Here is a 10,691-nt window from a genome sequence, read left to right on the forward strand (position 1 = left end):
CACACACACACATTTATTAAGTGGGGGTAAAAGTTGCCTTACTTCTATCTCATAACTTATCTGCCACAAGGCATAATGATGGAATTTTTTGACAGACATATACTTCTGTAGATAAACATGTTTTAACTCTTGGCATATTTACAGTAAATTAATTCCACATGCATTGGACTCTTTCCCTCTCATTATTTTGCTGCTAGCTAGTTTGGCCTCCATTTACTTCTTGGCTATTTGTTTCCAGGCAATTCACCTATGACAGACAATCACTCCAAATGATGAGCAGGAAGGTGTGCTGAACAAGCTGTTTGGTTGAGTTTAATAAAAAGTATTACTAGTGGTGGATTAGTTTAGAGATAAGAATTACCCCATTCTGAGCTTGTATGCTCTGATAATACACATCACATGCTACTGCCACAATGATTCATTACTGGTAATTATTCATAATGTCCATAACATATTCAACTGTTTATCTTGAGCGTTTTCTACTCCAGCTCCTTCATAAACATTTCCCTGCCTTAATGGCTTGGCATTATAGCTCCACATTCAATATCTCCAGGACACATTACTATCTTTATAAATCTATGCAACTTTTAAAAGAATACATCTTTAAACCACAAAAAGGTGATACAACACTAAAGAGCATTATTAATGGAGCTGATGGAGGCTGAACCACACAAATTAATTCTGCTTCTATGCAGTTCTCTAACCCTGGTGGAAGGTTTCAGGAAAGCCTTTGTTGGGTACCCATGTACCTGAAAGGAGGTTTTCTTCTTAAATTTGGATTCTGCTTGGGTTGGTTTATTCTGTTTGATTGGTTTATTTCTGCTTTTCAATTTTTCAAGTAGTTATTTGTTCTGCTCTGCCAATTTCTATAATTTAATAAATCTACAATTTAATGTGGTGTTTTATTGGTTGAAATACCTGTTTTCTTTTAATAGAAACGTTTTTGTAATAAGCAGGAACATAGTGAGATTATGATTATAAGCTGCTTGCTGAATTTTCTTTTTCTTTTTTTTTTTTTTTTTTTTAATTTTGCTTTCAGCATTCTTGGAGCTTTTCATTGAAGTTTATGTTAGTCTATAAATAAACTCATACAACCAGAAAACCTTTCAATTACTGATTTTATTTTTATCCAGGTAGCCTGAAGCTTTGCAGCCTTGTTTCTACAAGTTCACTGACTCAGGTCTGGGGCTTAGCTTAGCTGGAAAAATTCCAAGGTCCCTACAGGTGCTACAGCAAGCACTGCTGGCATTTCAGTGGATGACATTTTGCTCCTTGCATATTACATAGAACCTTCCTTAGCATCATGGTAAACCAGGAGTCATTTTACTGGAGCTTCTCAGAGAAACCGGAAAATCACTTCTGAACATCTAGTCCGTCGGACACTTTTGGAAGATCACAGGTTTTGATTTTTGATATGAATTACTTGGTCAAATTACAATGAGGGTACCAGTATTCCATACAGTATCTGTATTTTCTTCCATTTCAAGGAGAAAAAAAAAAAAAAAAAAAAAAAAAAAAATCCCTAGTTATTTTTTCCAGTCACAGTTTTATTTACGAAGCAAAATTGCAAATGGAAACTCAAATAGTATCTTCATAAATAGCAGAGTTGGACCTACTGTCAGGAACTCACACACACTATCTTGTGATATTTCCTTATGAACTGAGCATCCTGACTTGATCACTTGATTTCTTTCAGTTTTGACTTCTGCAGTTCTTCACATAGATTAATTATACTAGTATATGTAGAATGCATATATAAATTAAGTATTGTGTTTTTTCTCAAAATTAAGAAGAAATAAAGAATTGGATTTTTTTCATAAAATCCCATACTACTTTAGAAAAACTCCAGCATTTTTTTTTTTAAGTTCACGTGCAATACATAAGTATGTCAAACACTGAAATCAGCAGTCCTCTCCAGGAATTAAATATAAACAATATTCTGAGTCCTCATCAATTTTTAAAGGTATGAGTCAAATTATGATTTACTAACACTCGTATACATTGTTTATTGATAATCTCCTTCCCTCTGTGGTCAGCAATATGTGTTTTCGGCTTGCCAGAAACTCTGTTTCTGAAGAGAAACATGCTTTCATGAGCTTTTTCACAATCTTTACATCAGTAGTCCAGAGAATCCATCATTTTGCTCTTTAATGTAGATTTACTTCACAGATATGTTCTGTGGGTTCATTTCTGCCATCTAGTTTCATATTTTATTATATTTTCCACTTCTTTAAATTGGCCCTTTTCATGATAAATACATTTTATAAATTAAATCAGTATGGCCTGACCCAACACATATTAAAATGCCATTTGAATCCATTCCAAATTCAGGTGCTTATAAAAACAAATTTGAGGAGCAACTGTAATTCCAATCTCTCCTATGTTATGTGGGCAATTTAAAATTATGGAAATACTTCCAACTTTATAGGTAATTTGAAATGAAAAGCAACCAGAATTCTGGGCATTTACTCTGTATATAGGGATTTTGCAAATAGAAAGGTTTTTAAATGAAACTTCCACGTGCACCCATTTACCTAGTTCTATATAGGTTCCAAATGAAAATTGCACATTTGTATTAAAATTCAGAATGCTGCCTTTATTGGACTGCTAGCTAATAAAGAGAACATTTGTACTATAACTGTAAACTGTCTGTTCAATTTGTACTAAATTTGTGGATTATGTAATGAACCTATATATATACTATTCTTTCCTTATAATAGAGTACATTTGAGGGGAAGGGAAAGTGGAAGATGGGAGGCTAAGCAATCGTTAGCTCTGTAAGCAATAAAATATATAGTCTTCTGCTTCTGCCAGTGTATCTCCATAAGATGTGTACAAAGAAGAAAGATTTGTGTAGACAGCTGTGTTTCTATATTTCATGCTTAATTCTTTTGTTGTTCATTGCACACATGTATGTAATCTCATTTGATCAGTTTTCCTGCCACCGTGAATCACTTCTTTACAGATGATTGCAATGGTAGAAAAATTAGGTTCAAATGTCTGTGTATTTCAAAGGTAGAACTTCATTTTAACCACATCATTATTTATTCCTAAGCTAAACGAACAATTAGTGTCCTAGTTTACACACTAAGGAGCCCTACAAAGTGTGAAAACTCATGTCCCTCTATAGTAAGAATAAAACTTCAGCAAACTGAAAGTACTCTTCACCATAGTTTATCTAAATCTATAGACTGACATAATGATAGCTGTCACTGAAAATAAATGTCCCATTTAATCAAAAGGTACAGCAAAACTTATTAGAACACCTCAGCATGGACTTACCAGTGTAGGTTTACCCTTACATTTTCAGAAAGGTAAGTCTTCTAAAACTTTATTGAATTTCACAACTAAATAAAATTGGTTAAGAATTTAGTCCCTTTCTTTTAATGAGGAAGTTGACATCATATCTGTGCATAAAAGGACCTTCAAGAAAATGTTGTTAAAAGCTTCTGCTGGGCAGGCTGTTTTCTGGTGCAGACCACAAGAGCTCTACAGCTGAATCCTATGTTCTAAGTGTCATCAGTAGAGGATGTCACCAATCATGAGCAGCTGGGGAAAGACCGAGGCAGCTGGAAAGCAAAACACCAGCACATTCATCATAATGGAGGATTATGAACTACCCTTCACATGACCAGGCAGAAACGTGGATATGAATCACTGGAACAACATACTCAAGGATATCGTAGACTTACCATTGCTAGAAGTTTTCAAGATGCAATTGGACAGGGTGCTAGATAATCTAGGCCTTTTCTATAGAAATAGAAAATGAAATAAGAATTGAGCATCAGGAATTATTAGAGGTGAAAGAAGAGGAAAATAATAATAATAATAAAAAGTCTGTATCATTGTATCCATGGATCCTCCCTCCTGAGGGCAGTGTACAATTCTGATACACTGTGTCTAAAAATATATAGAATTATTAAAAGAAGAGCAAATGGTAGACAAGTTAATCAAATGTATAAAAATACTGAAGAGAGGGGTTTTTCACCTTGGAAAAGAGATTATAGAAAGGAAATGAGAGCACTGCATAAAACTACAAGCAATATGAAAAAAAAGATAAAGATGGAAAATTGTTCACTAACTCTTGTAAAATAAAAAGTATGAAAGTATCTAATGAAAACTGTATAGAGCAGGTCCAAGAAACAAACAAAAAAAATATAAGAAAACAACATTAACAACAATAACAGTCAAGTTACTCTTCACAATATATTAATAAAGCCCAGGAATTATTTGACATTAAAGGAAAATATCATGAGCAGACAGCAGGTTAAATTAAGAGAAATCCACAAAAAGCTAATAAATTTGAAGACATTTTCTCCTGCACTAGAGGTCTGTAAGCAACAAACACTGGAGGTTAAAGAAACGCTTTTAAGAAACAATGTTCCATTTTCATCATCTTTAATTTTTTCCCTAGGCAATCAGCAGCAACTTGTGAAAAAATATATGAATGAAATATTATTGGCCTAACCAATAATAGCTTTCCTTAAGTTTTTAGGATCTTCAGTTCCAGTTGTAGCAAATACAGTATCAAACAAATTATATACAAAACCAGAACATAAATAATTATTAAAGCATATAACTCTGTAATTCTATAGGTAAGAAACATTCCTCTTAAATAAGGTGATTTTGACCTAGTTATTCATATTGTGAAATGTCTCATTTAAGGCTAGATGAGATGTTAGCAAGGTGGACAGAATCTTCTTCTACTCTCTTTCCCCAGACAAGGAATCATGTTACATCAACTTCAATGAAGTTGCTTTTTTGGCATTTGCAGTGGGTCAGACATTATTAATGCACCCTTTCATGTCATATATTATTAACTCCCACAGAAAGCACAGAGCATATGGATTATATGGGATGGAGCCTTGATTCTTATTAGTGAGAGGCTTCAAAGCCTAACATTAGTATATGGAGTCTGAATTTCTGTTACCACCTCACCATTCTCAGTTCTCAACATTTCATTATGTTTCTAAGGCATTTCATTATGTTTCTTCTTTCGAAATGTCTTCAACATTTCATTATGTTTCTTCTTTCCTTCTAGCTCACAACACTGAAGTGGGAAAGGTTCAGAGATCTGGATTTTTCTGTCAATGCAGTTTGCCTTCTTGAATCATGTGCTAACAGACACAAGTTTAAATAGAAATAAAGGGCTTGATATTTATATATATATATATATATATTAAATAGCACAACATTTTCTATTTATCTGTCAGCCACTTCATTACATATGCCATCATAACCTCAAAGCAGCTACATATGTCCTCTGGGATAATGGTTTTCTGCTAGTTGTGGAACCACCCAATAATTTCATAATTCCAATGACATTTGGAAGTTTTTAAAATAGGCTTTATTAATTTCTTATAATTTTACCCAGTTTCTTTCCCAATCCCAATTTCCAGTCTTTTTTTTTTTTTTTTTTTTTAAAAACTGAATTCTCAAATGTAAATTAAGAAAAAAAAAATATCTGAAAAACACTTCCACCAATTATGTCTGTTGTTGCCATTCCTCAAAGGCAAGTTCTACTTCAGAGTGCAGAAGCCACTGGACTGGAGACACTGGGCAGAAGCCACTGGACACTTTTCCTCCTACAGGATGTGTATAAGCAATGTAAAAAGGTTATTGACTTCAGTGGGGAGAGTCCAGTGTCTTCCACGAATCTTTTACAAAGCTTAACAAAGATAATTGACCAACACAATGTTGTAGTTCTGCTGCCTGAATCTTGTACTGTTATTTTTCCCATGAAGATGACAATTTCTCTGTACTTAGTTTTCTAATGTAAGCAGTTTTTACATCCTTACCTAGAGGAATTTATCATGTTGAGAATCACACAATCCTCCTACATAATTACAAGATACATTTCAACAATATGAAAGAGAAGAAAAGCCGTTGTACATGCTAAAACATGTTTCTACTGCATTTGACTTCAACAGACTCAAATACTTTTAGGCTTTATCTAATTCAACTGATTCAACCTGGTCATATTCTATGTCATTATAAATGTCATAAAAATGGTTCAGACAAAAAGTAATTCAGATAGTCCCATCTCACTATTTGTCTCAATATTTGTCTGCCCTGAACACCTGAGTTTCCAGGAATTCAGTGCTTTTGCAATTCAACCTAAAGCAGAGTTAACCTAGAGTCCTTGATATGATTAAATGGAAAGTGTGAAAATACAAGTGACAAGCAAGTCAAGAAGCAGACGTGAGAATTAAGGACAGACATACAACAAAACTGTTTTGAACACCTTTGGGGCAATGAATCCACTAAAGTTTCTCTGTGCTGGCTCTAGAGGAAGAACAAATGATGAGTTAAGGCAAAATGACTAACATTCAAATGGCTGAAACTAGGGTAAGTTAAATGCGACCTACATGCTTATGAAGGAAATGTAAGACTTTTGTTAAAACCACATTCAGACTAAAGATGGTAAAGTCTTGATGAAAGAAGGGAAAAGCAAGAAGGAACACTTCAGTGGTTTACTCAACCACCCTGTCCCAGACAGCCCTGCTGTGCTTGGTGGGGATGATTCATTCATTCATTCTCAATGCCAAGGAAAACAGTGATCTGAAATGAAAATGGGACACCATGAAGTTGAGGAACAGCACATTTCCTGGGGTAGATGATATCCATACAAAACTACCCAGGCAAAAAGGAGTCTGTGAGACATTTGGTGGATTATTCATCTTTGTTTCTTTCAGAAGTGAGCTGAATGACTGCCTTTCAAATATTGAAGCAAGAGTTATGTCGTGTGGATATTTGAAAAAAATATCCCAGTGACGTGGATATATAGTCCTAGTAGATTTTACTGAGAACTGAGTGCATACTATTTATTTAATAATGCCAACAGAGGAAAACTAAAGTCTACCAAGTATTGTGGCAAAAGAACATTTTTTTTTGGCATCATGACCAGGACTCGGCTAACACTGAGGGAACAAAGTTGGTTGCTCATCTTAGGAGAGAACACACTGTCTAGTGACTATAATGCTGAAAGGAAACAATTAAGGGTGGCAAAGATTGTTGAAAAATTTTAGAATAGTATTGGTAAATAATGCCAGCATCTATTTATGCCAATATGCCAGTATGATAGCACTACATCAATATTATTTGTTTATCAAGGTATAAGCAATCCTATGAATACCATATCATATAGTATTCACAGTAGCCCAGAGAACCTCACTTCAATTCAACAATTAAGGTAATTAATTTGGTTGTCTTTGGTGCACTATTACTCTTTGTAGATATAAAGGAGGAAATTAAAATTTACCAGCAGTACAGAAGGCATTTTGAAAACAGTCTGCTCAAAGAGTCTTAAAGCTAGGTCCAAGTTTATGTACAAAACAGCCACATGCTTAAGCAGGAGCCTGAACTTAATTGTAGAAACTGCTGCAGTAAATTGAGAATAACTCAGTTAATGGTTGTACAGAGTTTGCTACAATCTAAGCTGAGTTAATACAAGTGTCAGGGTGACCCTCAATCCAAGCACCTGCAAAGTTGTTTGCATTTTATTTCATGTATTTATTATGCTTTTATTCTATTTAATTTGATTGGATAGCATTTGTTTTTGCACAGGCCCCCAGGTATTGTAAAGGCAGGAGTATTATATACATAAATGTTTAATTATTATTACTATTGCTGTTACCAGTGTCTGTAGGTTCAGGAAGTGGCCTAGAGAACTTTCCCAGATGTTAAACAAGGTTTATATCAGTGAGGAATGAACAGGAGAATAAGGATAGAACAAAAGTGACATAAAAGAAACAGCTGCAGAAATGAACAGAAAAATAACAGACCTATGCAAAGAACAGACTTGACACCTTCTGAATCTGCAACACAGCAGCTCTACCATGGGGGAGAGCACCATTATGAAGGGATGTTTGATTTAGCTGCTGATTACAATCTTAAATTTTTTATGTCACCAGCCAATCTAAGCCTCATTAGCATTATTAGGCAGAAGGAGGAAATAAAGGGCACACGTCAGCTTCAGAGGCAGTTCCTAAAGCTTCCACACGATTTCTATTATTTTCCTCTGAACACATCCAAGCCAGCTGCTTCTCTTAGAGTTCACGTCTAAGATAAGGTCTTTTTCTAGCAGTGGGAAGATCAGAAATGGCATTAAATTGAAAGGATGATTGTCACTTAATAACACAGACAAGTCTACACAGAAAACTCAGCTTATGTGAAATAGGAAATGTGTGACTAGATACGTGGGAAAAGAAGATGAATATTTGGAGCCGCGACTGCAAAGCTGAGTCTTCAAATGAGCTTTTGGGGCCTGCACTGTAGTAGATTATAAAGACAAACTCCAACAGCTTCCTGGGTTATCATCAACACTGATGAAGACCAAAACTGGAGATCCTGTGTTCATCATGACAGAGTGAGAAATTCAGGCACTTTTTTTTTTTTTTTGACCCTCAATGGACAGTTCAGCAGTTTTGTAACATTAATCTTTTTCTCCATTTTTTTTTTTTTCTAATCCACTTGTTTCCCTATATCCATTACCTTCTACAATTTTTTTGATGACCATGCAAACAAATCACAGACATTGGCTCCATACTAGGAAGGAATTAACACATCTACCTACTTTTGCCTATCCCCTTAGTTTTGGTGGGATGTCTCATATGTTTATCATCACATTTAGATCCTTTTCTGGGTCAGGACCAGTGGTTGTTAATGTAATGAGGCTTTAAGTTTTTTGTCAGTAAAATGATATTTATACTACATTGTTCTTTGACCTAATCATACAATAATGCTTTTTTATTCTGACTTCAAAATATGTTTCTGGATTTATGAAAAGTATTCATTTTCTAAATGAATTTGCCTTTGAGATTAAACAAATCTCTTGTAACATCCTGTGATTCATTTTTTTTATGAAAATCCACTTAAAATTTCCCAAACACTGGCAAAAAAAAAATAACTAAAAATACAAGTAACTACTTCCTTCTTATACCCTGTTTCCTTGTCTTCTTTCCATCCTCTAAAGTATGAAATAAACTTATACAAAAAATGAAATTTGAGTGCTCTTTTTAAGTAGAGAAATGAGTAATGCAAGAAACACAGGAAAAATAAGCTGATTTTAGTTGGATTTCTCCATATCTTTTTAATCAACATTTGTTCATGCTTGGAAAACTACTTCCCTTTTGAATGCTTCCCTAACATTAGGCCCAGAAACTTTCATCAACATTTTACAAGCATGACTGAAGCTAAACAGCATACTTTCACTGGATAGGATAAATCCATTTATAACTTCAAGGAGATACGTTTATAGCAGTTGCAATAAACTGCTATATATGTCAATGCAAAATTGTGATGAAAGAAGAAATAATATGTATATTCTACTCAGGGATGCATCCAAAAGGTGAGATGGTATTTGATTGGGTGTGGAGATTAATGTTCCCAAGGAATTTGGAGGACTATTAAGTATTTTGAATATCTGTACTACTGAAGATTATGGAAGTTATACCATTGATTCAGAGAAGATGATTTTGTATAAAGTTGTTCATCTGCAAACCTTTAGTCATTTGGTTGTGATTTTTATATAAGAACAAAAATATGAGATCAGATTGAAAGTCCGTCTGTTCCAGACATGTCAGCCAATGGACATAGAGAAGACAAAAGACACCATTTGAAGAGGGCAAGAATACAGTGACATTTTGCAGTTATGGGCTTCCAGCTTCCAGGGATATCTCCTAGTTTCCAACACTTTCAGAAATATTATCCTTGTGGTTTGAGGATTGTTACAGAAAGATGTCCATAATTTATGATCGAATCCAGCTTTTTTTTTTTCTTGTTTTTTGAAATACATTTCATGATCCCTCAAACTATTGGATATATGAACACAATTTTTTTATACTTGATCATGGAAAGGATAGATATTTCTCTCCCGTGTCTTATCATATGTCACAGGAGTGCACTTCCTTGCAAGTCTCGGTATTTTCATGTTCCCAAGATGAAGTACTTCCAGTATATACCAAAAAAAAAAAAAAAAAAAAAAAAGTTTTTTGGAACAATTCCCAGCTTACTGCAAGCAAGTATCAGAAATAAGGAAAATTAGTTCTTGTGAGATTTTTCCTCCATTTGTAATAATATTCAGGTACTTTGTACTTTTCTTAGATATTTTATTCTTAAAGGGCAAAGATTACTCTTGCTTTAATAGTAATTTCATATTAAATTTAATGAAGGTAAAAAAGAAAAAAAAATGGATCAAAGTACTTCGGTTCTGTTATTCTAATGCTGTTTATAAAATGTAGTAAGTTGCATACATATATGTATGTATGTTTCATACATACATATGCATACATACATATATGCATACATATATGTATGTTTGTTTCTTTGTTTGTTTTCCTCCTGGCATCATGCAAACGAATATATGACCTGCCTTTGGAGATGGGAGACAAAATTCCCACCAGGTCCCTGTCCTGTGTCATCTGTAGGCCAAATCCTCAGAATTTTGATATCTCTCTTCAGAAGCAGCATGTAACTGTCAGCCAGCCATTTACTTAAACAGGCATTGCTGGAAGGTGTTTTGTTGTTGATGTTGTTGTTTGGTAAATTATATACCTTATATAATTATATAATTAAGCTATAAAATAGAAAGGACCACGGTCATCCTATATGTGTTCTCCATTGTATACATCTATCTTAGTGAAAGAAATGGACTAGTAACTCTTCTCTGGACGATAGGTTTTGGCACAGCA

Source organism: Oxyura jamaicensis, chromosome 1 (assembly GCF_011077185.1).
Source record: "Oxyura jamaicensis isolate SHBP4307 breed ruddy duck chromosome 1, BPBGC_Ojam_1.0, whole genome shotgun sequence".
In the NCBI taxonomy this organism is placed as follows: Eukaryota; Metazoa; Chordata; class Aves; order Anseriformes; family Anatidae; genus Oxyura; species Oxyura jamaicensis.